Below are 26,790 nucleotides of genomic sequence, written 5' to 3'. Positions count from 1 at the left end.
AATCAGGGAGAGCAGCACAAACTGACTGACCCTAATATAATAAACCAGCAGGCAATAGTTATGGACAGACCCACACGTCAAGAGTTATTCAGCCTTCTATGTTACCACTTTCCCTAATTGTTGCTTACCAATTTCATATCTCTAAAATGTGTGCAATGTTCCTACTTCTTAATTCAGTTTCTAAATTGGAGAGGTAAGTCCTTCTAAGAAGGTACCATTTTGTTCTAGTGGTAGGGTCCTGTGCCGATTTAAAATTTGGTATTTAGGAATTTTCTTGAAAGGATGATACAACTGAAAGGCAATAAAGCTGGATGAATGCACATCCAATATTGTGTGATATAAATAAGGCATTATAATGGATTAAATCTCCACCAATCAAAAATGCAAATTCTCCCACCAGAATACCTTCCTGTGTTTATAAAACTAGTCATTTCAGTAAAATGTGCAGCTGTTTTTTTTAAACATTAATTTCATCTAGGCAAATTTGTTGAGGTAACAACCAGGTAAGAGTCAAAGTGACCAATGAAGTTGTATTATTCTTAATTATTTTTGTAACATTCTTAACAAAGCAACAGCTATGAAAAATGCACTGAAACAAGGCTGATGAAAGACATAACTGAAAAAAGAATACAGCCTGACAAAGCTGCAGTAAGTAATGCTATTACAAATGTTGTTGTGTCTTACGGCTTTTCCCAGTTAGGGGTCGCCACAGTGGAACTCCGGTCCGCTAATGATTGGCAGTAGATTTTTACGAGTTGAGTTACCGGCCCTGACACACAACCTTCAACGAAGGTACGCCCATTCACGCATGTCTCCACACAGAGACGCTCTAGCTGAGAATCGAACAGGACAACGTCTTACTGTGAGGCGACAACGCTACCACAGCACCACTACCGCAGTTAAGTAATGCTATTACAAATTGGGATCTAAAAACACTGAGGAAGTATCCTAGCTTCAAGGAATGTCTGATTACCCCTGACTGGGAAACTGCCATATACCGAGTTTTAAAGGCAAAGGTACCTGGAATAAACTTAAAATCTTACAGACATATAAATTTGTTGTTCTCTTCATGGAAATTTATTGAAAGACTAGTGTTAACAATCTTATTAGAACTCAATATTTAAGGAAGGTATAATATTTATCAACATGCTCACACATAGGACCAATCCACAGTAACTTGTAATCAACCTTTTATAATAACTATTTATGCCATGGAATTTAATATAAAAAAATCAGTCTCCTTCTCAGTTTTTCACATGTGTTTGGTAGATTGGATCAAAAACAGCAAATTTTCTCCCTGGTATTAAAGTGATACTGATGAACATAGCACAGTTGTGCAAGTTCCACTTACCATAACAGTAAATGTTCAAACTCATCGCTGAAAGATCAACAAAAGGTATGTAGAACTGGCATTTCAGTTACTCTTGTCAGTTGAATCAGTGCCTGATTAAGTATTAGGGAATGACAACTTCAATCTTCTTCTTTCGGCTGCTCCCGTCAGGGGTTGCCACAGCAGATCAACTGTTTCCATTCCTTCCTGTCCTCTGCATCTTGCTCTGTCACACCAACCACCTGCATGTCCTCTCTCACCACATCCATAAACCTTATCTTAGGCCTTCCTCTTTTCCTGCTACCTGGCAGCTTCATTCTTAGCATCTTTTTCCCAATATACTCTGCATCCCTCCTCAGCACATGTCCAAACCAACATAATCTTGCTTCTCTGGCTTTGTCTCCAAACATTCCAACCTGGGCTGACCCTCTACTATACTTATTCCTAACCCTGTCCATCCTTGTCACACCTAGTGCAAATCTTAACATCTTCAACTCTGCCACGTCAAGCTCTGACTCCTTCCTTTTTGTCAATGCCACTGTCTCCAATCCATATAACATAGCTGGTCTCACTACCCTCTTGTAGACCTTCCCTTTCACACTTACTGGTACTCGTCTGTCACAAATTACTCCTGACACTCTTGTCCACCCACTCCATCCTGCCTGTACTCTCTTCTTCACCTCTCTTCCACACTCACCATTACTCTGAACTGTTGATCCCAAGTATTTAAACTCATCCACCTTCGCCACCTCTACTCCCTGCATCCTCCCTCTCATTCACACACATATATTCTGTCTTAGTCCTGCTGACCTTCATTCCTCTTCTCTCTAGAGCATATCTCCACCTCTCCAGGGTCTCCTACACCTGTTCCCTACTCTTACTACAGATCACAATGTCATCTGCAAACATCATAGTCCACGGGGACTCCTGTCTGATCTTGTCTGTCAATCTATCCATCACCATTACAAATAAGAAAGGGCTCAGAGCTGAACCTTGATGTAATCCCACCTCCACCTTAAACGCATCCATCACTCCCACCACAGACCTCACCGATGTCACACTACCCTCGTACATATCCTGTACCACTCTTATATACTTCTCTGACACTCCCGACTTCCTCATGCAATACCACAACTCCTCTCTAGACACCCTGTCATATGCTTTCTCTAAATCCACAAAGATACAATGCAACCCCTTCTGACATTCTCTGTACTTCTCCATCAACACTCTCAAAGCAAACATCGCATCTGTAGTGCTCTTTCCTGACATTAAACCATACTGCTGATCACTAATCATCACCTCCTTTCTTAACCTAGCTTCCACTACTCTTTCCCATAACTTCATGATGTGACTGATCAATTTAATTCCTCTGTAGTTACTACAGCTCTGCACAAGTTCAATATGAGGGCAATATTGGGTAAATTTACAGATATTAGCATGGGGTGTCTTAAGGTTCAATTTTGATTCTGCATTTATTCAGGATATATAGCCATGATACACCTGTTGAGTCAAACATGTTTTTTTACTTTTTTTTCTTTTGCATGTACACAGATAATTCAAAATTGGGAAACTGATGACTAGTATGAATGACCAGGAAACTCTGTAACAATAGTGGACTGGTCTAGTTATGTTGTCTCATAAAACAATGCAATGGTAACTCTCAATAAAACAAAAATGTACAGTTGTGTAAGTTGCAGTTACTATTACACTAGATATTCAAAGTCCTCACAGCCACAGTAGCCTAATCTGTTTTGGTTATATCTTGTTTAGGATATAATAGCTGGACAGTTTTGAAATGTTTCTGGCTCCCCTCTGACACCCTCCAAAGGGAGAAAAGCACAGCCTGAGCATCAATCTCTCCAGCCGTTCCTTGCCCCCCCTAAAAGGGAGAGAATTTCCTTGTCCTGAAACACCAAAAAGTTAGGAACACATAACTTTTAGCTCAAAAAATATATACACGTATTGTAAAAAGGAGGATGGAAGGAGGGTGCTGCTACTGCAGCAGTGATGAGTTTGAACATCTACTGTTACGCTAAGTACAACTTACACAACTGTGCTATGTTCATTGGTATCACTGCTTACAGTAGCCTAAAATATTTTGATGGATTACCAAAGCATATCTAACCACTGAGGAAGAAAGATTAGGACCCAGGAGCCCCTGGAATATGGTCCTAAAAAGCCATGGGTCTTTTCTACCTAGTATTAAATTCGAGAAAGAAAATAGGGAGACTGATAGCTAGTTTCAAACGAAACTCTGAGACTACCTTTGGCATGAATGAGGGATTTGTTCTAAAAATAACCCTTTCACTACGGAAAACTAGACAGGGTTCATCCACCACGAGAGCTTGAAATTCAGATACTCTCTTTTGGGACAGATTTGAAGGAGAAGAGGCAGGGGGAGAGAAAGAGAGAGAGAAACAGGGGAGAGAAGAATTCTAGAATAGTCATTCTAAAGTAGAAGCCTGTCCCTTATTCAGAAATGATCTTTGCTTTTTATTAGATCCCTCTTGTCACTTTTTCTTAAGATCCCTGTTTACCAGGAGCTTGTTGGGATTGTTTATTTTGCTCTTTCATCACACTGTTAGTGTTTCAGTAGTATAAGGACCAAACTAAACATCCTTTTCCAAAGAAGAATTCAAAATCTTAGATTTAACATCTTCAGAAACCTTCTGATTATGTGCCCAGGCAAAACATCTTATCAAAGTAGCAGTAGCTGGAGCCCTGGCCACAGACTCAGCACAATCATACACGCTCTTTAAAGAATGTTTAATCACTTGAGAAAGAGTAGCAATAACTGGAATCAGAAAGTACCTACTTTTAGAAGGCAAAGAAGCAGAAAAGTTCCTCAAACTGCCAATGCAAACCAGCATGTATTTCAATGTATGAGCCTGGAAATTCAGATTCTGAAGGTTAGAGTTGAAAAAAAAAAAACATCTTCCCAAACCTGTCAAACGATTTACCACCCTTGCCCATAGGTAAAGAATATGCAATGATCAAAACCCTATTAGCAGCTGAAGAAGAGAGAGAGTAATAGCTAATCAATTAGACCATAGGTGAGAAAACAAATACCTGTTAGATTGAAGAACTTTTGTAAAGTCTGTCTATCTTTATAGAAACTAAAGATTGACAATCAGGATTACTGCAGGCAAACAGAAAGACATCATCAAAGTTTGGTATTAAGGAGGAATGGGAGTAAAGTGTGGCATGTCAATTTGTAACATGTCATAATATCTCTTTAAAGAAAAGGGAACATCCACTTGTTCCCACTGAAATAATTTATTCATTATGGACACAGTTTCACAAAAAGAAAAATGTTTCTACAAGAGAAACTGAAGAATCACTCACCTCTGAATTAGATACAGGGGTTTGTGACTAAGACGTAAATAAAGTCTTGTCTCTCTATATATTGGACTCCTCCGATACAATATTCTCAGGAGTTGTGGAACAAAGTTTTACATCCCATTCTACAGAATTCAAAGTTTGCAATAAGCCCTAAGCTAAGGTAAAGCATTCATCTTAATTAGCAGCAGTACTGTTATCAGGAAAATTATGACCCCCCCCCCCCCCCAAGGACATCGCTACAAGAAGACCAGCTGAAGGATGGCACTTCAAAACAGGTAACAGGTTTCTTGCCCTGGACACCTCGGGAAGAACCTCCTGGAGAAACTCTCATGACTAATGAACATGTTTTTAATCCCATAACCAGAATGGACAATGGAAGAGATGCAGTGGATGTGGCTAACCCTTGGTCCATGGTGGCAGAAGGGACTACACCAAAGGGTCCCACGGAAACCAGTAAGTGGTCTGAGGAACAAGCTATGGCCACTGCAGAGTCACCCACCAATTGATGAGGCACAGACTGAGCCTGCAATGTTGGCAAGGGCTCTTTAACTATTTGCTTTCTAGGTACAGCAGCAAAAGGAAGTCCAAGATTTGCCGCTGGAGAAACCTGTTTGCTGGTAAATGTTGTTGGAAGGAGTCTGCTGGAAGGCAAGTTGTTATTCTAGTGTTCACAAGCAGTACATATACTTACACTTTCCCAAAACAGACCTACAAATATCACAAAGTAAATGCACAACCAGTACACTTTAGTCCCCATCAATTCAGGAATCCCTTTTTATAGAAAATGTAACTGAAGCAAGCAAAATGGAAGGTAAGTTGTCACAAAGTATATCACAAGCACTAAAAATACACCTCCTTCCCATAAACAATATACATTACTTCAAGTCATACATAAACATTACAAAAACACCAAATATTTATCATAATAAGTGCCCCCAGATAAAGATAATTACCTCATGTACTAAAAAATATTGCATCTGACGAGACATTTCTGATAAACAATAAACACAGAAAATTGTTCTCAAAGAGACCAGGCCTAAATTTCAGTCAAAAATCGAGAAAAAATTCATTTTAAGTGTGAAAGAGTTCCCAAAGTGGACTTATCTGTCAGAAATAGAAGTTCAGAAGTGACTGTCTATCCTGTGAAGCCTACAGGTACTCTCTTGAGGGCAACAAGAAAGTATTGAAGAAAATGGATCACAGGCTGCTGTTTTCTCCCTTTGGAGCTCATGCAACAGCAGCTTGGGTGAATTTGAGGAGGGGAGTCAGAGATATTTAAAGACTGTCTGTCTCTTAAATTCTGAACAGCTCATAACCCAAATAACAGCGATACTGATGAACATCTATGACTTCTGGTAAGTCTAAACATAAGCCTGTTCACTCAGTAAAAAGACAGAAGATGGGAGAAGTAAATATTGTTAAGAATGTAGGTGTCTAGGTGAACTACCATAGTAAACAATTAGGTAAGGAATGAAATCAGTTTTTTTACATGTAAGGAAATTTGTTAGAAACAGGAGCGTAGAGACCATGAAAATAATAAACCTCTATAATAAGATCAAACTTGGAATTTGGTCAAAGACTATAGTTTCCCTTTAAGAAACCTAGACCACATAGATTAGAGAATGTAAAATGTTGATTTACCACATTTATCAAGGACAAGGAAAATAGCTTTTACAAGAGGAGGCTGGAATTGGTAAACCTTTATTCTGTTTTTCACAAGCACAGTAGAGTGGATTTGATTTGATCCTTATCTATACAGCTACGAAAGACAGTTTCTTATGAGAATTCCAGGGATTCAGAAAAAGAATAACTCTCATTCAAATTGGCATGGAGCATGAAGAAATGCAACAAATTAATATTTTGGTTTTTGGACATAGTAGTCAGTACAAGGAATTAACTGCTGTTTAGCATAACATCCAGTAATGGAATTTGTAGCTTTAACATTAACATTAGACATTTACTATGGAATAAAGAAAATTAATTACAGTTTATTAAGTCACCCTGCTGATAGGGTGAGAGTCCTGTGACCCATTCATTTCTTACCTGAAATGCTCACCAATTCTGCCCACAGCACTGGTGGGCTTGTCAGGTAGGAAATGAATAGGTCATAAGAATATCTAGTGCTGTGGTCAGCACTGGTGAGTCCCTCAGCCAAGTCAAGTGGACCGATAAAAAGACACCATGGGACTATCAAAAAGAACATTTTTAATTAAAAATAGATGGCAATTTACAAAACAAGATCTAATTAGCTTTGCTAATTCAACTCAAACCAGTAAATTATCCAATCATTTTTGCTAATTCAACTTATCAGGTTAAACTCAAACACAAAATTCCAATAAGCAAATCCAATACAACATGATATAGAGCTTCATATTCATTTTTTTGTCTTCTATTTCTTATAACTAAACCAATTTCATTACCCTTTTTAACCTTTCATTCATATCCCAAACATTTTTTCAGCTTAAAAAGTAATTCTGCACATGTACCCCTACATACTGTCCAGACAGCTTGAACATTAGTAGGAGCAACAGATGTAATATAAAAGAATTTACAATCGTACTTAAATACAGTAACAATACATGTAACCCTGTATGAACTACAAAAGGATGCTACTGCTGAGAAGAGCACTCTTAGTTAACATGAAAGACTGAAACCATATTAATTTCATGAATTCTAATCATACTCTGACTAAGAATCCATTATCATCATGGTAATAGAATCCCCAAACAGCTGGATAAATTATACCCTAGTAGAATTCATGCACTTTCTACCATTATTTTATCAGTTATTTCTATAGCATTTTCTTCTGCACTAGAACATAATCCATAATGTTTTCTGAATTCACATCCCTGAAAATTTTATATTCTTCTTCTCTGCAGGATAAGTCCAGAAATTTCTTATTCAGTACACTCTAGAAATACATGCTGTACTGTCTCTTGTACATTATATATTTTAAAGTTGCATTGTTTTATAAATTATTTCAACCTTTACTTGAATCTTCTGATGAAATAACCTTCAAAAATAAACCCAGTATATACAAAAAATAAATACGTGGTGCAGCGGTTAGCACTGTCGCCTCACAGCAAGTTTCTCTTGTTCGATTTTCGGCTGGAGTGCCTTCTGTGTGGAGTCTGCATGTCCTCCCCGCTGTCGAGTGATGTTTAAAGACATGCAGGTAGGTGTGTGCATGAATGGGTGTGCCTTCTTTGAAGGTTGGGTGTCGGGCTGGCAACTCAGCACCGTAAAAATCCACTGCCAATCATTAGCGGACTGGAGTTCCGCTGTGGCGACCCCTAACCGTGAAAAGCTGAAAGACATTAGTTTAGTTTTTATACAAAAAATAAACACAGTATATTCAAAGTTAATATACAGTCTTCTCTTTGTTATTGTTTTTCTGATATATAAATTCAACCATACTTATATTTTACAATATTTATTTTAAATTATACCATAATATTTATTTTAAATTATACTATACAATTTATGCTCTCTCTTTCTGCAATTCCCTTCTTTGCTGATATCACTTTTTTATTAAATTCATATATTAATGAAGTTTTTAAATATTTCTTCCTTTTTTACTCCTCTAATATTGCTCATTGTCCTGTACTGTTTGCTTAAGAAATATGACAGCTAATATTCTTTTCTCATTGTTACAATTTTCCATAAATGTACAGATGTTGTGTATACTACAGGTTAAACACTGACAAGCCATCTTTTGTTTTCTTTTGCATATAAAATTACTGTTTTAAAATGATTTAACTTACTACCCCACAATGCCCAGAACAAAATCTCCATCAATTCTGTTTTTACTATTCCTGTTATGGGATATGCCATTCCTAAATAATCAAGAATACATTTTTGTAATATACAGAATTATGAGTAGGTCGCAGATCATAACCCGTTTACTGTGTGTTTGAGACATGGATGCTAAAAAATTCACCTCAAAGGTGAATCTTGGCATCCATGTTGAGAATACATTATAAAAGGTTGTGATCAGAGACCTGATCATAATTCTTTGTAGTGTATAGACCTGCTTCATATACTACTAGCTACAGAAGAAGAAAAAAACACTAAGTGTTTTGCCAGGTTTCAAAGTGTAAAGCACTTAGCCAGTACTGTCAGAAAGACAGGGTAACACATCGTGTTATGTTGCACAAAGTCAGGGACACATTACCAGCACAGACAGAAACAAATTAGTTTTTCATTCTGCCAGTGTCATTTGCTGGTCAGTACTGGCAGGTGTAACTGCCTAACTTGATACCTGATCTTAACAACTGAAGCAGGGGGTGCTTAACATTTGTTAAGCTCAGGTCTTGCACTACAGAAGAGCTTTACTGGTTTGTGTTTTTGGTAAATATTGGCGCATAATCACTGTGCTCCATGCATTACGTAGATGTTATCAAAAACAACTTCATCCTCAGCCATCTCTACTGGTAGAGAAGGCTAAAGCCCTTTGTCCCAGGTGACCTGAGTTTAAATGCAGGCTTGGGTGTTTGTTGGAGTTGGTATAAGGAGGACTGGCATGCCTATTCTCGGAAGGGAGGTAGATCTGGGCCATCCACTACCACAATCACTCAAAGGAGGGGTTGTGATGCAAAGGACAGTTCATGGTCAGACATTTGGCCCTCAAGCTGTGAATGTGGAAGTTCACTTTGAAGGTGTATAGGAATATGCACTGGAACAAGAAGGGTATAGCGGCCCCATGGTGATGTGTGTCACTTATCCTGGACCTAGGTAATGGGTTTGGGTGAAAAACAAATACAGTCTCATTGTCAGGATACTGGCAAGGATGCAAACCACTACTGAGTCTACTTGTATGATAGGAGTCATTCTCACTAGTCATACCAAAGACTGGGGAAAAATGGGCTTGTCTTAATGAGGCAGGTTTGATGTTTGGCCATCACAGTGGAAAAAAAAGTTTACAGAAAAAATATACCTTGATCCTCAAAGAAAGAGTACAAGTTTTCTACATACCCACTATACCTTTTAAGTCACTCAAAACCATTTTCTGTTTCTCTATTACCAGACCTTTCTTCCTAGAATAATTTCTAAATTTCAAATATTTTGCTGAAAAAAAATGTTAAACACTTAAAGATCTTCCAAAAGTCTTTAATTTTGCATGTATTTAATTCCAAACCCATGTATAATAATGTTTCATTCAATACATGTAAGAATTAAACTATAAATTTTCTTTGATGATCAAAACTACATCATCTGCATAAGTAAACAAGTTACATACTACTATAGCGACAAACCCGTACTGACAGTTCCATCGTCATCAGCTAAGGCTAGCAGGACTTCCCCGGTATCAAAAAATCTCCCAGGTTACCATGACTCTTCTTATTACCCACAATGGTGAGTGAATGAGGACTTTTCTCAAAATTTCAGCTAACATAAGCTAAGGAAGAACAAACTATAATTTCTACTCTACCAGAAACAGTAAAAAAACACAATGACCATAAAAACTAATAATAACCTTCTGGGCCATCTTAGAACAAAGGCAGGATGAATAAGGTTAGGTATGATGAAGAAGACGGAATTACCAATACAGATCTATTTTTACTGTAAGTACATAGCTTTCATGTCTCGTATTTTGTCTTCATCACTAGCAGGACAGACTCCTACACTTATACTCCTGGATTGCTCCTTCTTGAAACAACCTGACAGACTGCAGCTCTGAAAAAAGACAACTGAAAATCACAACCAGTTTATAGCATCTTGTAAAAGTATTTAGTGATGTTAACACAGCTGCTGCACGAATATCAATGAAGGACATATTCTTGAAAAAGACTTCAAAAGCAGATAACAGCTCTGGCTCAGTGAGCTCTCAACTGAAAAACTAAGTAATACAAAACTCAACAGCCATTTTCATAGGATCAACATGGAAATCTTAGAATCCAAATTCTTTTTGGAAAAGGAAAAAAAAAAAAAAAAAAGAGTTAGGACTTTTCCCTGGCAGATTTGGTTCTGTCAAAATAAAATCTAAGCTATCTTATGTATAGCCATGCATTCAATTTAGCATATATTCCCACTAATGGAATACATTTGAAAAAAAAAATAGGTAGATTAACTGACTACTTTAGACTGCTGTTATTGCACATGAAATATTCATTTCTTCTCTTGGACATTCTCTGTCTTTAAGAATGATCCGAAAAAGAGGGTTGACACAACATAAAGCTTGCAACTCTAAATTCTTCTGGCAGAAGTAATGGCCACCAGAAACAGGGTTTTAAGACAAGTACTTCAAATCTGCAGAGGCAACAGGCTGAAAGGGCAGAAGAGTTACTTTCTCCACTGTAAAGCAGAGATGTTAAGAAGGGAAATAATCCTTGAATTGGGAACATAAGTAAACTGACCTTCAGGAAAGTCTTACAGACTTTCAGAGAAACCAAAGACATGGAGCTAGTGCCCTGACAGAAAACAGAAGTTATGTTCTTACCATAACGTTCCATGTTAGTTGTCTTCTTCTCGCCTTCTTCTTGCTGGATGGGTTCGGAGCCGACCTCGGCTCTGACTCGGCCACTCTAAAAGCTCAAGAGTTGGTTCCACCGGCTCGAGGCTCCCCTTATATCCCACAATGCTAGGCGAGAGTTACCTCAGATCTCGTTTGTAAGCTAACCCCAGCTTATAACAGTAACAGTATAACTGTAAAAACAGAATCCACCTCTAACAACAGGAAGAAAAAGGGTGACCTATATCCTGAATCAAGAAATATGCATAATAGCATATGACTAAGAAAGAGGTGGTAGAAAGAGAGGTCACGATCACAACTCCTCTAGGTCTGTCCAGGCCAGGGGGAAGGAGGGTGGGACGCAAGAAGAAGGCGAGAAGAAGACAACTAACATGGAACGTTATGGTAAGAACATAACTTCTATATGTTAAGTTGTCTATCTCGCCTTCATTCTTGCTGGATGGGACCGCGTCCCTAGCACCTTGTCCCGGGTGGCCTAACGGAACAGACTCCTGAGAACAGTGGAACCAAAATTAGCTCTATGCCTAGAAGCTAAATCCAACTTATAATGAGAAATAAAAGTGTGAGGAGTAGCCCAAGTAGCCGCTGCACAAATGGTGTCAATAGGCAGTCTGTCTTGGAAGGCTAAAGAAGTAGCCAAAGCTCTGGTGGAATGGGCTTTAGGTTTATTAGGCAATTTTGTTGTCTAATTTCATATACCAGGGAAATCAAAGATGTTAGCCATCTGGATAATGATACCTTTGAAACTGAAAGTCCCTTTCTGCTTTCCCGTGATAGGAGACAAACAGTTGATCAGATTTTCTGAATTGTTTCGTCCTATCCAAGTAGTACCTTAATTGACGATGAACATCCAGGCAGTGTAATTTTTGTTCAGACCTATTTGAATACTCTGGGAAAAAGACAGGAAGGTCAATGGCTTGATTTATATTTGATGTTGAAACCACCTTAGGCAAAAAGGACGGGTTAGTTCGTAAGGAAACTCTGTCCTTATGGAACACAAGATAAGGAGAACGACAACTGAGTGCTTGAAGTTCTGAAATTCTTCTAGCTGATGTGATAGCCACCAGAAAGAGAGTTTTCCATGATAATAATTTCAAGGAACATGAAGCTGCAGGTTCGAAAGGAGAAAGAATCAAAGAAGCAAGAACTAAATTTAGGTCCCAAGGAGAAGGAGGATTTCTTATAGGAGGTCTGAGAAGAAAAACTCCTTTCAAAAGGCTTTGCAAAGTTTGTGGGACATTAGGGCAGATTCAGAAATGCCCACATGGAAATTAGAAATAGCTGCCAATTGAACCTTAAGAGTAGATGGAGATGAACCTGCATGGAAGAGTTCAGCTAAAAAATCAAGGACTAGTTGGATGGAAGCAGTGAAAGGATCTATGTCCTTTCCTTGTGCCCAATATGAGAAGCGTTTCCACTTACTCAAATAAATCTTTCGAGTGGAAGATTTATGGGAAGCTATCAATATATCTCTAACAGAGTGAGATAATTGAGGAAGCCTGGCTACGGTTGGAACTGGAGGAACCAAGCAGTGAGGTTCAGAGAGGGGAGGGAGCGATGAAACTGACCCGACTGGTGGATCAAAAGATCTGGAACTAGGTCCAGATTCCACGGTCGCTCCAAAAGAAATCGATGTAGAAAGGGGAACCACACTTGTCGAGGCCAGTAAGGAGCAATGAGGATCAATGAGGCCTTCTGAGCGACAGCTTTCTGTATTACTTGAGAGATCAGTGGGAAAGGAGGAAATGCATACAGAAGTCCCCGGGGCCAAACTTGGACTAGAGCGTCCCTGCTGGGTTGGCCTGGTAAAGGGAATAGAGTGAAATATTCTCTGCACTTGCTGTTTTGGGGAGTAGCAAAAAGATCGCAGCAAGGCTGACCCCACTTGAGAAAGATTTCTCTCACTACAGAGTCTTTCAGAGACCACTCGTGAGGCATGAGTATAGCTCTGCTCAACTTGTCCGCAATGTGATTGGACTTCCGGGATGTGCGTTGCTATCAGAAAACGCTGAGAAGAAATCGCCCATTGCCACAGTCTGAGTGCTTCTCGACACAGGGGTATGATCTGGTTCCGCCTTGTTTGTTGATGTACCACACTACAGACATATTGTCTGTCTGGATTGCAATCGTTCCCAAGGGAAGAGAGTCTTGAAGGGCTTGCAACGCTAAAAGCACTGCTCTCATCTCCAGAACATTTATGTGCAAGTGGCATTCGTTTGGTTGCCATGTGCCCTGGACTGTCCTGCCCTGATAATGCCCCCCCACCCGATCAGGGAGGCATCCGTTGTCAGAGTAGCAACCGGAGGAGGTGGAACAAATGATCTTCCCGACAGGAGCTGGGGGGAAGACATCCACCACATGAGATGCTTTTTGCACGCTTGCGTGATCATAATGGTGTGAGACATTGGAAGTTCCTGGTATGACCATTGGGTAAAAAGCATCCACTGAAGGATCCGCATGTGATATCTGGCCAATGGAAGGAGAGGTATGGCCGCTGCCATGATTCCCAACACCTTTAGAACTAACCTGGCTTTGACTCTGTTGTTGTTGAGAAGAAGTGACACCAGTTTGTGAATGTCTGATATCCTTTGGTTCGTTAGCCTTGCAGACATGTTTATAGTATCTAAATTTGCGCCTATGTAGGTAATAGTACGACAAGGCGACAAAACAGACTTTTCGCAATTTATTGAAATACCCAGTTTTTGACAAACGCGAAAAGTATAATCTCTGGCCATCAGAAGGAGATGCTTGGTGGGAGCTGTGAGAAGCCAGTCGTCCAAATATGGAAACACCTGGAATCCTTGTCGTCCTCAGGTGAGAAGCTACCACTGCCATGCATTTGGTAAACACCGGGGCAGTGGTGAGACCAAAGGGCAGGGCCCTGAACTGAAAATGACTGGTTCCCAGCCTGAAGCGGAGGAATCTTCTGGAGCGTCTGTTCATTTTATGTGATAGTACGCATCCCGAAGGTCTATAGAGCACATCCAGTTTCCTTTGCCCAAAAGGGGAAGAATGGATTGCAGCGTGACCATCGAAATCTTGTTTTCTTGACTGATTTGTTCAAGACACTGAGATCCAAAATCGGTCTCCAGTCCCCTGTTTTCTTTGGAACTAAAAGAACCTTGAGTAGATTCCGGATCCTTGTTGGTCTGCTGGCACTGACTGAATTGCTCTTTTGCAAGCAGTTTTGAAATTTCCAAAGCTGCTAAATCCCTTTGAGCGGGTGGAACATCTGGAAGGGATTTTTGACTGATTTGGAAAGCGAAGAAAGGGGATAGAATAGCCTTCGGAAATGATGGACTGTACCCATTTGTCTTGAGTCAGGGATAGCCAGGCTTCTGGGTACAGTGACAATCTTCCCCCGACTGCCTCGAAGATGGGCAGTCGGGCAACACCTCAGGGATGCTGAAAGGGCTTGTCAGGAAAGGCTTCCCGATTGCCCTGGTTCTGCGGACCCCCCCTGCCCCTAGGGCGACGTCTACCATTGTTATTCCCACCTCTGCCTCTGGTAGGAAAACGACTCTGTGCGTCAGGCGAAGTCCCTTGAGATTGTTTACGGAACCACATCTTCCCACCCTTCTGGCCTTTGGGGTAAGGCCTAGAAGGAGTCGAAAAACGGACTCCGACGGCAGAAAGGGTCTTGCCATCAGTCTCGCACCTAGTCAGGGTTTCTTTCACTTGTGGACCAAAGAGAGATAATCCATCAAAAGGGGAGTTCGTGAAAGACGTCTTGAAAGGGTCCGCAAAATTGCATAGCCGCATCCAGGCGTGCCTACGTAAGGCTACCCCTGTCCCTGCGGCTCTGCTCGCTCCATCGGCCGCATAAGAGAGGAGGCATGGAGGAGTTAGATATGGAATTAAGGGTAGCCAGCTGCGTGTTCATTTTATCTTGGAAACCCGCAGCTGTAGGATCCTTAACATTTCACTCGCTTCCTTGATCAAGTCCCTTTGAAGACGAGTGAAATGGCACAGGTAATTCAGCGAACGCATGGTAAATGTCGCTGAGGAGAACATCCGCTTCCAGTACCTATCCATGGACCTAGATTCCTTGTTAGGTGGATGGACAGGCACTGAAGGATCAGCCAGTTCCTTCTTTGTGGCAGCAGCTACCACCATAGCATCCACAGAAACTCCTTTTGATAAAAAATTGCTTGTCTGATGGAGCTGTGATGAATTTAGAGGGTCTCCTGGGAGTGGGGTCCACTGAATCAGGAGCCGTCCATGCCTTCTTAGCAACCACCTGCATGAGGGGGTCGAAGGGGGACACCCAGGAGGTGGAAGGACGAGAGCCAAACGCCTCAAGATACACAGATTCGTCCTCCGAAGGGTTGAGGGCTGGCCAATTTCCCTCTGTTTCAGGATCTCCAGAATGTCTGCAAATGAGACATCTTCAGAAGGGGAACGGGGAACCCTCAGAATCATCCAGATCTGTGTCCGACGTGATAGACTCAGGTGAGTCAATGTGCTTCCTCTTGCACTTCCTCTTCCGAGGGGCTCTTCTGCCAAATCAGGAGAGGCCTCGGAAGAGGATGAAATCCCACAGGGGTTCCTGAGGAGCTGGCTCTCTGCGGTCCGGGATGAGGGAGTGAGTCGACTTACCCTGAGGCAGCATAGAGGGAGGGGCTGACGGAGCCGACTGTGGAGTAGAGCCAGGCTCTAACACACTCCACATGACCTCGAATGCACCCCTGTCAGGCAGAGCCAGAGGTCCCCGCCCGAGGAGCTAAGAACCCCCCTCGGCACCGACAGTGATGGCTCCGAGGTCGATGTCGGAGCCGAACTCACCAGCGCCGAAGCACCGAGAGGGAGAGGGGGGTCGGACAAGGGTCCGATGCCACTCACCCCCTCGGAGCCGACGAGGGAAGTCCGCCGAGATTCCTCCAAAGAAGAAAACGGAGCGACGACGGAGCCGAAGACAATTGTCTAGGCTCCGGTAATCACAGTCTCGGTTCCGACGACCCGGCCCCGAACTCAAAAGAGTCGAAGGAGGAAAGAGTTGATGGACCGGGGCAGGCACCGACTGATGAGTCGGGCTCTGAAGCATCTGGGCTAGTGCCTCGGACTTAAGTAGTCGACTCACCACCCTCTGAAGGTCATGATCTGACAGCCTCGATGACCTAGAGGAATGAGACCTTTGGCTCCGTTCAGACAGCAGGGGAGATCCTGGAGCCGAATGAACGGAGCCAAGAGAAGGTGACCTAGACCTCTTTCTAGTTGTCGGCTCCGAAGGTCTTGTCGGAGCCGACACGGGTACCTCGATAACCTCGGCTCCGGCCGGAGCCGAGGAAGCCACAGAAACTGTGGACTGAGACTTATCGGCTCCAGCCGGAGCCGATAAAGGCAAAGGTTGAACAACCTGAGGTCTCGGCTCAGAAGCCGGAGTCAAAGACCTCGATGCCTTAGAGGGCTTCCCTGTTGAAACTGACAGGGAATCCTCTGGCTTCAACAAGCCTCTCAGAATCAACTTGTTTTTTCTTTCCTGCAGGACCCTGGGGCTGAAGCCATGGCACACAGCACAGGAGTCCTGCAGGTGCAAAGGCCCCAGACAGTAGACACAAGAAGTGTGAGCGTCTGTCAGAGACATTTTCTGACAGCACGCATCACACTTCTTGAATCCGGAGACCTTTGCTTCTTTTGACATCTCCCTAACTGACAGGTGTACACAAACACACACCCAAACACACAAGTTATACCCTGTCAGCAAAAAATACTAATTTTAGTAGAAAATACTAAAAATTAAGTACAAAAATTTAAAATAAACTACACAAACACTCCCTAGGGAAGGGAAGGCCAAAGGCCCAAAGGAAGAACCAACGGTTCTTTTAGTAAAGAAACGGGAAAAATTAGGGTCGGGGATAAAGTTCTATGATCTACACTAGTTTTAGAAAGAATTTAAGTTAAAAAGGGGAAAAAGGAGTAACTTTTAGAAGAAAAAGCTAACACTCACCAGGAACCGGTAGAAGCAACCAACCTCGAAGCTGTAGCGGCAAACGAGATCTGAGGTAACTCTCGCCTAGCATTGTGGGATATAAGGGGAGCCTCGAGCCGGTGGAACCAACTCTCGAGCTTTTAGAGTGGCCGAGTCGGAGCCGAGGTCGGCTCCGAACCCATCCAGCAAGAATGAAGGCGAGATAGACAACTTAACATCTGGCTATAACTACCAAATAGACTTTAGCATAAGAATACATAAGAACAGCAAAACCTACATTAAGTATCTGTTACAAATAATCACGGATGGCGAAGATGTTACAATAAATAAATCTATGACCCTGGTTGAGGCCCAAATTAAAAAAAAAAAGTCTATTTACTTCAGTAAATCCATCTAGTTTTAGGTCTCTGAGCTGATGTTACGACATGGACCAACCTTTTCAGATAAGAAGGGTCTCTGGCTATCATTTGTACTGGGAAAAAAATATACTCTCAACCATAGGGACAGACAGTCTGGGTAAGGCTTTAAGGTTTAGCAGATGGGTGTGTGAAGAGGGTTCCGAAAAGCCTCATGAGCAGAGGCTGCTCCAGAAGATGTGGTCACAGTGGGGTAGACATACAGTTGTCCTATGCAGCACAATTGAAAAAACTAAGGCTTTTCTCTGTTGCATACCGCCTTATCAGAGGCGATCTCTGTCTAACATACAGAGCCATGTCCATCCCAGAACTGTTGAACATGCTCCATCTTAGCAAAACCAAATACACTCGAGCTACACGCTCTAGGGATATAAACTTCAGCAAAACAATGAATAGAACATGCTGGAGGGATAGATTCCCTTCGCAAAGACTTCCCTTGCTATGGAACAAGGCCCCGATCTACATAAGACAGAGCCCCTCACTATCACTCTTCAAGAGGAACCTTGACGAGTGGATGGGTAACAGAAAGTTCACACCAGGGATCATACCAACAGATCTATTAGATAGGGGCCAAGAGTTCTAGCTGCTAGATCAAGGGCCTAGGGAACTAACCAAAGGGGCGGTGAATACCGCACAACGTGGCTGGGCTAATATATGCCTTCGGGCAGATAGCCCAGTACCTACCTATGAACCTAGTAGGGGCCAAACTGGAGCTATGAGAATTATCTTGGCTTTCCACAATCTTGTCTTCTGAAGAAACTTGGGGAACAGAGGAAATGGGAGGAAGTATAGGGGAATTCTAGGGGGCACTTCTGGTTGACTGCATCTCGGTGATTTACTCCCAAGGGGTGAATAAGGGTAAAGGCATTACTGCATTTGTTATTTTTGGGGATATATAACCATATAGCTTCCCCAGTGAGAGAACTATTTCTCTGCTACAGACTGGTTGAGGGATCTTTCATGTAGCATCTGCAGACATCAACTGAGATGATTTACTAGAGTTATCTTCCACTGGGATATGAATAGCACAGTCCAGTCCCAAACTCCCAAGGCATCTCAACAAAGGGGATAACAGTGGGTTCCTCCCTGGTTGAAGTACTGACTGGAAAGGTCACGTGATCTAACAACTGATTCCACCGAACCTTAAAGATAAACAGTTGTACTCTCATACAAAAATCAGACATTGGAACCATGAAGACTGAGGATGACATAAGTCCTAAAGCCCAGAGTCAAAGATCAGCTAAAACAGAATGGTTCTGGAGGATGTGGTTGATTGTATAAGTAATGGGTAAAATCCTATCCATGAGTGGAAAGGCTGTGCTAAACAGAGTTTCTAGAGTGTACATGTTGAATGTGAGTACCTGTGTGGTCATTAGCTGCCACTTTGCACTTTCACTGTGATTCAAAAGGAATGGAACAATATCAGAAGAAACTCTCATTTCTATACTGCTAACCATTGTTTGGGCAGCTAGGAGACAATAATCCAAGTACTGTACTACAGACCTGTATTACATTTCAACAATAGACATATACTTGGCAGAATCATAGGGACAGTGGTGAGCCTAAACAGCAGTGTCCAGAACTGGTAATGACTGGCCTCTGTTCAAAAACAGAAACCTCCTGGCCTCCTGAGCAATTCTGATCTGTAAATAGGCATCTTAGAAGTCTGAACAGTACATCAAGTTTCCATTGGATAGACATGAAAGGATCAATGACACCATGATCATATGAATGCACTGACTTACGCTGTTCAGACTGAGAACAGGATTAAGGTCCTTTGTTTTCTTTGGCCTTTCTGGTTGGCTGGAACCTCCTGAATGGCTTTATTTCTAAGAAGGCTGAGAACTTTTATTCTTGCTGCAGACTTCGCACAGGGTAGAATGTCTGGAATGGGAAAGCACTGCTTGTGGAGAGAAAGGGCTGGAATTATGTGGCCTCTAGATATGATTGTTCTGAACCAATTGTCTTGTGTGATGGTCATCCATGCCAAGAGGAGGGACATATGACTCCTGAGTGCTTCCAGTGAGAGACAGTCAGGCAAAATCTCAAGCAGCAGACCTCTTCCCACAAAAGAAGAATCATAGTAGTCTGACTGCTTTAATGACTGTGACTGCCTTTCAGCAGATGGCCATCTTGAAACCATTGTGACCACACTTGCCTTTCCCAGAATCTCTGCTGTTGGCAACAACAAAACCAAAGCTGACAAGGGCTCCACTGCATCCACAAAAGCAAATGCTGAGGTCTTTCAAATCTGACCAACAGCTGAAGAAATCTGCCTGTTGGACTCTCTTTTTCAAGCTTGGCTTTAACAAAGGGAACCAAAGAGGAGAGTTCTGTCAAAACAGGCATTCATAAAATAGGTTGTGGTGCCATCAGTAATGGAACTGGGTATAATGTCATACTGTTAAACCAGTGCCTAGGGAAACATCGGCTGCATTGTGAGCTGCACACATGGTTAGTTTGTAAATGATGAAAAGGTTGATGTATGACTGAAGCTTATGTTATTACTTTCCCATGCTTCAACCATTTTAGAGAATGGCATGTTTTGTCAACTAGCATCCTCTGGAAGCACAACATGCTTCCCTAATCTGACCAATGTATAAGAGACTCTGCTACATGACAGAACAGCTGGGTTCTGAAGGACTTCTTTAGAGAAGTCACTATAATGATGGAGTCAAGCTGAAAGGGTCTGTGAAGAAAGATCACAAACATAAAAAAAAATGGACAAACACAGGAATCTGTCTGGTTCTAACCTTACTGTTGCTTTGGAACACTACCTGGGTTTCATGATTCTTGGAAATTATTGTGACTGAGCTCATCAATGAAGAGTTTTAAGACCACCAGTTTCTGTTTTTTATTGATCTGTGAAGAAAGAAAACAGATCTTGAAAGGAACTGACCAAAGCATCCCACTGAGGCCCATCAGTTCCTCAGCCCTGCACATTAGGGTGGTGTGAGTCCAAGATGCACATGACGGTCTTGAGCTGAGACAGAGGAGATAGCAGGCACTAAAGGTTTGACTGCAGGGAAATTTGCTTCACTAGCAGTAGAACTGATGTGAGAGCTAGCACCTGGTCTGAAAGATGCAGCTTCAACCAGGTGGGACAGATACTGATTAACACTGAGGATGGGCCCAAACCTGAGAGCCCTGAGTCTCATATTGATGACCTGACCCTGAGTGATGGGACTGGGAGATTGTTCGGCCCCAAAGTCAATACTAAAGGACCTGACACTGACAAATGGAAATCTGACCTCATTGATAGTATGGTCAGTTCTGAAATAATCAAAACTGACACTTTCCCCTGAAAGGTCAGGACTCCCACAACACAAAGTACAGTTGTGTACACTTACCATACATTTAGATGTTCAAGTGTATTCACTGTTGCACTCATCACATTTGGGTTATCTGCCTGCAGGTAGCACTCAGCTGGCCTGAATACCAGAGTCTTGGATTCCTGCATCGGATGCTGTCTCTTCTTCCATGACGTCAGGTCGTGAGGGGTATAAAATATGCAGCCAATGCCATTACATCAGTTTTTCTTGCCCCAGATGTCAGGTGCCTCCACAATGGGAATCAATTATATGTTATGGTACCCCTCCAACAAAAAGCCAATACACCAGAAAGCTTAAATACACCAAACAAGAAGGAAAGGTAGAGCCAAGAGAAGTCAGGGGGCTGCAGGGAGGGTAACCAGGACTGCAACAGTGAATACACTCGAACATCTACATTTGTGGTAAGTGTACACAACTGAACTATGTTCTTCGTGTTTCACTGTTGCAGTCATCACACTTGGATTGATTCCCAAAGCTAAGGAAGGGAGGAGGAGGAAGTTACAGAACATTAGGGCCAGCTATTAAGCCCTGCAAGACTGCAGTGGCAAAACCAGCTCTGGATTTAGAAAAAATAGGCATGTGGTAATGCTTGGTGAAGGTACTGTACAGAGCTCCAGGTAGCAGCTTCTAGGAAGTCCCTGGTAGGGACACCTCTGAGAAAGGCTGTAGGGGTAGATGCAGCCCTGGTGGAATGTGATCTTATCCCCTGTGGGGTAGGTTTTCCATGGTGCTTATAGCAAAAAGGAATGCAATGGGCTATCCACATATAAATGGTTTGCTTTGAAATGGCCTTCCCCTCTACCCTTGCAGCAAAGCCAACTAGCAGCTGCTCAGATTTTCTGAGGGGCTCAGTCCTGTCCAAATAAAATCTAAGTTGTCTGTGCATGTCCAAATAGTGCAGCATTCATTCTCCTTTGTTTTGTGGATTCAGTAAAAAGGTAGGCAAATGAATGGACTGGTTAAGGACCGCACTAGACACCACCTTGGGCATAAAAGAAGGATTGGTCCTGAGGGACACCCTGTCTGCATGGAAGATGATGAAGACCTCCACTGCCATGAGGGCCTGTAATTTAGACACCTTTCTTGCTGAAGTGATGGCAAGAAAGAAGGCTGTTTTCCAAGAAAGGAATTTCAACTCTGCTGTTGCAGCTGGCTCAAAAAGAGGGAGAGTGAGCTTTTCCAATACAAAGTTAAGGTCCAAGGCAGGAGCAGGGGCTCTCCTGGGGGGGGGGGTCTTAAATTTCTGGCCCCTCTGAGGAATTGCTTTAGCAGGGGGTGAGAGAAGAGGAGTGGTTCAGTATTATAATGTGCTGAAATGGCAGAGGCATGAATTTTAATAGACGAGAAGGAATGGCCCTTGTGGAGCATTTCTGTTAAGTACTGAAGAATATGAGGTAAGCTGGGCACCGTTGTGCCCATCCCTGAGCCTGGCACCAGGAACAGTATCTTTTCCACTTTTCAGCAAAGGATTTTATAGTACTAGGCCTCCTTGCCTCCAGAATGACATCTAGCACCTACTTACTGAGAGATGCTATTGGAGAGCTCAAGGAATTAGACAGGCTGCAAGGTTCAAGGTTTGAAGCTGAGGGTGCAGAATCTGCCCCGCCTGCTGGGACAACAGGGAAGGGGTCTGAGGCAGGTGCCATGGTTCCAATGGTGTCATACTGCACAAGAGGGGGTACCAGTGCTGGCGTGGCCAGTCTGGTGCAATCAGTATTGTCCTTGGTTTTTCCCATTTAATCTTTAGCAGAACCTTCGAGAGGAGAGGCAGAGGGTGAAGGCATAAACTGAGAGGCTTTCCTAGGTAAAGGACAGGGCATCCATTTTCCAAGCTTAATTGTGGGAAGTCCTTGTGCAGAATTTGTCCATCTGGTACTTCTGAGGGGAGGCAAACAGGTCTATCTCTGGGTCCCCATTTGTTCGTCAAGAGCTTGAATATTTTTGGTTCCAGTTTCCATTCGTGTGGGTCCATGAGATTTCTGCTTAGGAAGTCTGCAGTGAATTTAGCTTGGCTGGCAAGAATTGAGCTTGTACGTGCACTTGGTATCTCAAGGCTGTGTTCCACAGAGCCATGGCTAGTCTGCAGAGAGGGTACGAGTGGGTTCCCCCCAGCTTGTTTATGTATCACATAACTGTGGTGTTGTCTGTCTTTATCAATAATTGTCCTGGAAGAATGTGGCCCTCGAAGGCTGTCAGGGAATTCTGTACAGATAACATTTCTTTTTGGTTGATATGCAGGTGCATCTGTCTCGGGTTCCATTTGCCCTGAATGCACTGACCTGCCAAGTGAGCCCCCCATACATAGTCTGATGCGTCTGTTGTTAGGGTTTGGGCGGCAGAGGGTAGAGTGAAAGGGAGCCCCTTGTTGTGGTAGCAGGCCTCTGCCCACCAAAGGAACTCTGTCTTTATACAAGGAATGATAGGAATCATTGATTCCAGGTCCTGAGAATGTTGACACCATAGTTTTTTTAGATACCATTGCAGTTTCCTCATATGCAGTCCTGCATATGGAATTAGTAGAATGCAAGAAGCAATGAACCCCAGGGCTTGCAGAATTTTCCTTGCAGACAGCTGGGTCTTTGTGGCCAGTAGTTTAAAGTAGGTTGTCAAATAAACTTGTTTCTCTGGAGTGAGGAAAGTCATCTGGAAGATGTATTCAAGCTTGCTCCCAATAATAAAATTTGTTGGTAGGGTACTAGGTGAGATTTCTTTTCGTTTATGGTGTACCCCAGTGAGTTTATAGGTTCATAGGTAGGTACTAGGCTACTGGCCCTAGGGCCTATATATGCCTAGCCAAAAAGGTACCCTGGCTTTTGCCACCCAAGAAAATGATTTTCCTGTGCCCCTGTCGAGCAGAGCCAGAGAAGTGATCCCCAGGGTGAACTTCCTATCTCCCATTCAATCATCAGGATTTTTCTTGAAGAGTGCTAAAGAGGAGCTTTATTTGATATAGATAGGTAGTTTGTTCCAGAGTATGGGAAGTCTCTGGTACAGGAATCTATCCCTCCAGCATGTTCTGTTTATTGTGGTGAGAAGGTTTAGGTCCCTACAGCGTGTAGCTTGGAGGGACTGGGATTTCTTTAAGTGGAGCATAGCTTTGTATGTTAGGCAGAGATCGCCTCTGAGTAGGCAATATGCGACGAAGTAAAGCTGGAGTTTTTTGAGATGGTCTGTGTAGGGCCATCTGTTTGAGGCCAGTATTCATAGGTTCATAGGGTGGTATTAGGCTATCAGCCCTAGGGCCTATACAAGCCTAGCCATAACAATTCCCTGGCTATTTCTTTCTTCGTGTAGCTTAGAGGGACTGGGATTTCTTTAAGTGGAGCATAGCTTTGTATGTTAGGCAGAGATCGCCTCTGAGTAGGCAATATGCAACGAAGTAAAGCTGGAGTTTTTTGAGATGGTCTGTGTAGGGCCATCTGTTTGAGGCCAGTATTCATAGGTTCATAAGGTGGTACTAGGCTATCAGCCCTAGGGCCTATATAAGCCTAGCCATAACAATTCCCTGGCTATCTCTTCCCACACTATTTACTTCCCTGGACCCCTGTCTAGCAGGGTGATCCCCGGGGTGAATTTTCTTTCTCCCATCCAATCATCAAGGTTCCTTTTGAAGAGGGCCAAAGAGGCACTCTGCTTGACATGTATGGGCAATCTATTCCAGAGTATGGGGAGTCTCTGGGTCAGGAACCTATCCCTCCAGCATGTTTTTTTTTATTGTGATGACAAGGTTTAGATCCCTGGAGTGTGTGGCTCTGAGGGATTGGGATTTCTTTAAGTGTAGCATGTCCAACAGCTCTGGGTTTGACATGGCCTTGTATGTTAAGCAGAGATTGCCTCTGAGTAGACGATATGCGACAGAGTATAGCTGGAGTTTTTTACGGCGGTCAGCATAGGGCATCTGCTTTAGGCCTGTGATTCTTTTAGTGAGATATTTTTGCGGCCTTTCCAGTTGTTGCAGATGTCTTGAGAGGTACATACCAAACGGGGGGTTGTATTCTATAATGGGTCTAATGAGGGATGAGTACAGTGGGACAATGACCTCCTTTTTTCTGGATGAAAAGCCCTTAGTGATGAGGAGTGCCACATAAAAGGATTTCCTGACTGTTGTGGAGATGTGGTTATCGAAGGTGAGACCACTGTCCACCTGTGTCCCTAAGTCTCTTATCACACTATTGGTGTTTAGTGTACTACCCCCTATATGGTAATTCACAGGTATATGTTTTTCCCCCAAAGGGGATAAAGTACAGTTTTGTACCTACCATAAATGTAGATGTTCGAGTGTTCACTCTGCTGCAGTCATCACACTTGGGTTATCCTGCCATCAGGCGGTCCCGCAGTCGGCCTGAGTTCCAAAGTCTTGGTCCGGTGTCAGTTGCTGTCGCTTCTTCCCTGACGTCAGTGCGCCAGGGGTATATAAGAGGCATCCAATGTCATTTTCTTCAGTTTTTCTTGCCCCAATGTCAGGTGCCCCCCAAAAGGTACGCAATATATATATATATATATATATATATATATATATATATATATATATATATATATATATATAGTTATATAAAAATAAAACAATACATTCAGGCACAAGCAAATACACCACAGAGGTTGTATAGGATAGAGTGGTATAGATAAGTTCAGCTAGTTCAGAGGGGATGGAGGGAGGGTAACCTGGACTGCAGCAGGGTGAACACTCTAACATCTACATTTATGGTAGGTACAAAACTGTACTATATTCATCGTGTTACCCTGCTGCAGTCATCACACTTGGGTTGAATTCCAAAGCTAAGGATGGGTGGTGGAGTTAAACAGGGGTAGAAGAAGCTAGTAGGCCCTGCAAAACTGCAGTGGCAAAACCAGCTCTAGTCTTAGAATATAGAGGTAAGTGATAGTGTTTGGTGAAGGTGTCCACTGAACTCCAAGTTGCAGCTTCCAGAATATCCTTGGTTGGCACTCCCCTGAGAAAGGCTGCTGATGTAGCTGTAGCCCTGGTGGAGTGGGACCTAATGTTAGCAGTTTCCCATGATGCGTGTAGCAGAAACGTATGCAATGCCCTATCCATTTAGAAATGGTCTGTTTTGAGATAGCTTTTCCTTGTGATCCTGCAGCATAGGCTACAAAGAGCTGGTCAGATTTTCTGAAAGCATTAGTTTTATCCAAGTAGTAACGTAATTGCATGTGAATGTCCAATGAGTGCAGGAGTCTTTCTCCTTTGTTCTGGGGATTTGGGAAAAAGGTGGGCAAATGGATGATTTGGTTTAGGGCCACACTGGATACCACCTTTGGCATAAAGGAAGGGTTAGTTCATAGAGAGACTCTGTCTTGATGAAAAATGTGGAAAGGCTCCACTGCCATTAGTGCCTGTAGCTCTGAGACTCTTCTAGCTGATGTTATTTCTAGTAGCAGGGCAGTTTTCCATGAAAGAAATTTTAAATCAGCTGAAAAAGCTGGTTCAAAGGACGGCAGTGTAAGCTTTTCCAGAACAAAGTTGAGATCCCAAGTAGGTGTTGGTGCTCTCCTGGGTGGTCTTATGTTCTTAGTCCCTCTGAGGTACTGTCTTAGGAGTGGATGTGAGAATAAAGGAGGATCAGTGTTGTAATGAGCTGAAATTGCTGAGGTGTGGATCTTAATAGATGAAATGGAAAGTCCTTTGTGCAACATCTCAGTTAAATATTATAGAATCTGAGGAATGTTTGGATCAAGGGGATTTTGGCCTTTAGCCAGGCGCAAAATATTTTCCATTTGTCTGAATAGGTTTTCCTGGTGCTGGGCCTCCTGGCCTCCAGAATGACATCCGAAATAGCTTTGGATAGAGGTGCTGGCTGGTTGTTTAGGTAATTTGCCATGCAGCCGGGTTTAAAGTCTTGAGCTGGCTGTGCAGAACCTGATTGTCTCGCTGGGTGAGCAAGTGAGGAATTTATGGTAAAATCCATGGTGGGCCTTGGGCCATGTTCCTTAGAATTGGATACCAATGCTGA

The 26,790-nt window shown here is 42.7% G+C and overlaps 1 protein-coding gene across 1 annotated transcript in view; it reads right to left on the bottom strand.

Moving 5' to 3' along the window:
* The window catches only part of LAMB2 (laminin subunit beta 2), a 3,750,789-nt gene that overhangs the window by 8,530 nt on the left and 3,715,469 nt on the right, over positions 1-26,790 (bottom strand). The window lies entirely within an intron of this gene.

The sequence above is a fragment of the Protopterus annectens genome, chromosome 7.part1 (genome assembly GCF_019279795.1).
Source record: "Protopterus annectens isolate FY-2018-M chromosome 7.part1, PAN1.0, whole genome shotgun sequence".
In the NCBI taxonomy this organism is placed as follows: Eukaryota; Metazoa; Chordata; order Ceratodontiformes; family Protopteridae; genus Protopterus; species Protopterus annectens.
This window is presented reverse-complemented; position numbering and strand designations above follow the sequence as displayed.